General features: G+C 37.5%; 1 pseudogene; it reads right to left on the bottom strand.

The window, feature by feature from the left end:
* Window positions 1-501: 501 nt before the first annotated feature.
* LOC133099911 (hypoxia-inducible factor 1-alpha inhibitor-like) lies at window positions 502-2,701 on the bottom strand (annotated as a pseudogene).
* Between the last annotated feature and the right edge of the window lie 1,819 nt (window positions 2,702-4,520).

Raw genomic sequence — 4,520 nt, 5'->3', positions numbered from 1 at the left:
TACAGAGGGCCCCATATTATGCAAAGAACTTTTCATATGTTTTTTTTCTAGTTTCCACGTTCCTTTTGCAAGGTGAGTATTATTACCTTCGTCTTACAATTCCAGCAACTGAACCTCAAGGAGTTTAAGTGTCGTAACTGCAGATCTGTGACAATGAATCTAGGTCTCTCTGATTTCAAAGGCTATACACTTTCCACAGTGTAGAGAAAGACTGAAAATATTTTTCAAAAGCATATGATTTTAGTGACATAGTCTGTTTTTACAATCCTGGTGCTCGCTGACCAATTGTTATCTTCAGTTTATCTCAGAAGTTATACATATTTCTTCCAGAAAGTTCCATACTATCTTTAACTACCTAACTTAAGGTATTCTAGAAATGACCTTCTATAAAAAGATTTGGACAAGTGAAAGGTAGAGATGATAACCTGAGGTACAAACAGTTTCTAAGAGGATGAACTCTCCTAAGGAGGAAAGATTCTTTGATGGTAACCTCACCCCATTTTACTTTACTTTACACAAAGGGTGTTTTCCACAGCCCCCCTTATTCTTCCTTTCTGACTGCCCCTCAATTCTCTTCTTCTGTTAAGAACAAGAATACATGGAAATTCTATCATTTCAAGCCGAACCAACATGTATAATTATAAAATTTTCTGAGGAAAAAAGTAGCCATGCGTGGCTACTAATTCTTAAATGGACTATCATGAATTAGGGATGTGTAGGAAATTTGCAAAGTTTTGAAATATTGACAATAAAAATGCATATGCTATGATTGAGAAAGAAAAGGAAGAAATTAAATATTTGTGTGACTGTGAATAATCTTTTCTCTCTAAATCAGTAAAATACTTTGTAAACTTCAGGTTGCAAAATTATTCAAACATCCTTGAATAATGTCTTTAAAAAGTGTTTAATAGTTAGAAACTCGCATAACTTAAATTTCCAACATGACACATTATGGTATCTATCCATGTAATACTATACTATGTAGTCACCTGTATGGTAATGTAGGACTGTATTTATAAACAAGAAATATACCTACATTAAACTGTTAAGTGGAAAAGTATTATAGATTATAAAAATATTAAACACAGTATGAGCCCATTTGAAAAAGCATATTAAAAAACACATTTTTTTCATTAAGGTAACATAATTTTATAAATTTTGGATGTATGAATTGTTTTGATACTTAAGTCAAAATCTCTTGAATTTACATATTAAAGGAGAAAATTAACATGTGATTCTGTTAAAATAAATCATAAAATTCAGTAGCCATTCTTTTTTTGTTTGTTTGTTTATTTGTTTATTTATTTATTTATCTAGGCTGCATTGGGTCTTCGTTGCTGTGCGCAGGCCCCCTCTAGTTGCAGCGAGTGGGGGCCACTCCTCACCACGGTGTGCGGGCCTCTCATTGCGGTGGCCTCCCCTGCTGCAGACCACGGGATCCATGTGCCCAGGCTTCAGTAATTGCAGCACGCATGCTCAGTAGTTGTGGCACGTGGGCTCAGTAGTTGAAGCGTGCAGGCTCTAGGGCACACGGGCTTCAGTAGTTGTGGCACATGGGCCCAGAAGCTGTGGCGCACAGGCCCAGCTGCTTCGCAGCATGTGGGATCCTCCCGGACCAGGGCTCGAACCCGTGTCCCCCATGCATTGGCAGGTGGACCCTCAACCACTGCGCCACCAGGGCAGTCCCGGGAACAGTCTCTTGTGGGTTCCCCAAAGCCTTTCCAAGCATCTTCTCAATATTTCTCATTATAGCCACTTTCTGATGGGCTTTGAGAGGATATTCAGTTCTCTTAGGGATGGGGGCCCCCTTATACCAGAAGTACACAGTGATGGTAATGCCCCCATTTAGTAATGACTCTGTGTGATGCCACCAGTACATTGAGATGTAAAGAACATCACCAGGGCCAACCACTGTTCCGTAACCAACCACGTTCTGGAAATTGGGGAACCTCTTGTAGTCAGGATTGTCAAAGTCCACCTGGCTCTGTCTGTCACATGGATGATGAACAGGATATGGGTAGAGGCACTCAAACTGATCCGGAGGGAACAAAATGCATCACTTGTATCCTTTTATCTGAGCAAAGAAGTTCTGTTGCTCATCGTAGTGAGCAGGTGTCACATTTCCTTCCATGCCAATAAACAGCAGGTTAGAGGTCAGCTGCCCCCAGGCACGCTTTCCCTGTTGCTTATTAATCCCGTTCCAGTTAAAACCCAAGAAGTCCATGACAATCTTCCTACTCACAGTGTCGTTGAGTGTTTGCTGCAGATACGACCTCTCTTCACCTCCTCACTGTTGTATATTCTGCAGTTTCTCAACAAACTCATGAAATTTCATTTCTTCCCTATTGGACCTCAGCTTAAAGTTCTGGAAATTAGCCATCTTCTTCTCATCATAGTGCAAGAACTTGTGGGTGCTGGCACTGTACACAGAGAAGTCTCTGTTGTCAATATTTTCTTGCAGTTATTCAAGGCCCCATTTTAGGGCAGGATACACAAGATTTGTGTCTGTCAGCACCACAGGCTCCTCATTCTCAATAAGCTCCTCTGCCCCAGGGTTGCTCTGACTGAGATGCAGGATGGACCGGGTCGGGAAGTTATAACTGAGTAGTTGGGACTCATCCCTGGTGGGGCCGGGGACTTCAGCCTCTTCCCGGGGTTCTCCAGAGCCTGAGGCCGCAGCCCCCACCGCAGTCGCCGCCATCAGTAGCCATTCTTAATACATAATGCATATTAACATTAAATTTTGGCTTACAAAACCCAAAAGTTGATATTCAAATCCCCCTTTCCCAACAGCTGACAGACTCTTAAACTACATTTATGTTATGTTATGTTATGTTATATATTATATTTAGGGTGAGGGTCCAAGTAACCCAAAATAAAACAGCAATTGGTAAGCTTAATTTACTGTGATTGCATGAAGAATTCAAAATTTTAAAAAGAAACTGGAGAGATTATTTTTAAATACGTATGGAAAAAATAAATATGTAGTAATTTCTAAGAAACTTTTTGAAAAAGAGATGAGAGTAAATACCCTACCACATATAAAATTTACTATGCTGGTTATTGAAATGAAAACAGTATTTCATTAGCATAAGCAAAGACCAGAAACAAAGTAAAAGAACAGAAGATAATTGAAAAACAGAAGATGGAGTTCAGGGCTGCCCAAAGAGTTAACATTTGAAGAGGAAAAGCCTGGAGAGTGAGGAAGTTCAAAGAAGAAACCCAAAAATCTACGTTCAAATCCCCCTTTCCCAACTGCTGACTGACTCCTAAACTACATAAATATATAAAAATAATATATATTATAAATATATATAAATAATATGTAAATTCTATTATATTATTTATAGAGTGAGAGTCCAAATAACCCAGAATAAAACAGCAAATGGGAGGCTTAAGAATGAATCTCAGCAGCCACACCAAGAAAACAAAAATTAAAGTTTAATCCCTATGGAAGTAAAGAAGCATTTGTAAAAATTTTAGTATTAGTTTTCACCTCAGAAGGGTGCCATCCTAGGATTAAGTGCCATATTCTAGAAGTGAGGACTATGTACTACATGTAAGGGCAAAATTTAAATAGACGTATCTTGACAAAGCCTAAAACTAAGTCTGACCAGGACTATAGTAATCTGCCAGCCATCTGTGTACCAGATGAAAAACCTTAACATGCTTTAGAGAAATGTCCATCAAAAGAGTCCCTAAAATGTTTCATCCATCAAGCCAAAAGTTATGAGACATGTAAAAACAAAAACAAAAACAAAACCCACAGAATCAAATGACTGAAAGTAAAAAAAAAAAAAAAAGAAAATAGGCAATAGAAATAGGCCTACAGATGATTCAGATATTAGAGTTATTCAACAGGGACTTTTAAGTAACTATGATCAATATGCTTAAGAAAGTTACAAAAAAAAGTTGGACAAAGTAGGAGAAAAGAGAGAGAATTTTAAAAGAGAATTATAATTTATAAAAATTGGCCAAATGAACATTCTAAAACTGAAAAATAGAAAATAAGAAATTAAAGATCATAAGAAGTAACAAGCTCAGAATTAATGTGTTAAATCTACAAATAACTATTGAGTAACTACTGGCAGACACTCTTCTAAGAGAAAGGGGTAAAATAGTGAACAAAACAAAATCTACTTCCCTCTTGGATCTTATGATCTAATGAGGGAAACAGAATATGAACAATATAAGTAAATAAATCTTTTTTAGAAGATGACAACTGAAGGTGATATTACAAGGGAAGGAGTCACTAAAAAGTTAACACTTGAATGAAGGAGGTAAAAGTAAAACACATATAAAATCTGAAGAAGGGCCTTCCTGGCAGAAGGAATAAAAAATGTAAAGGCCCCAAGAAGGTGGTGATTTGTCTGCTAAAGGAAAAATAAGGAGTTTAATGTGGTTGTAATAGTAGGAGATGAGATTATTAACCACTGCAAGGACTTTGGATTTTACCCTGAGTGAGATGAGAAGGTATTACAGAGCTTTTAGTGTAAGTGTGACATGATTCAACATCTTGC

The sequence above is a fragment of the Eubalaena glacialis genome, chromosome 10 (genome assembly GCF_028564815.1).
Source record: "Eubalaena glacialis isolate mEubGla1 chromosome 10, mEubGla1.1.hap2.+ XY, whole genome shotgun sequence".
Taxonomy (NCBI): domain Eukaryota; kingdom Metazoa; phylum Chordata; class Mammalia; order Artiodactyla; family Balaenidae; genus Eubalaena; species Eubalaena glacialis.
The sequence above is the reverse complement of the archived record's forward strand: the minus strand, read 5'-3'. Positions and strand labels throughout refer to the sequence as shown.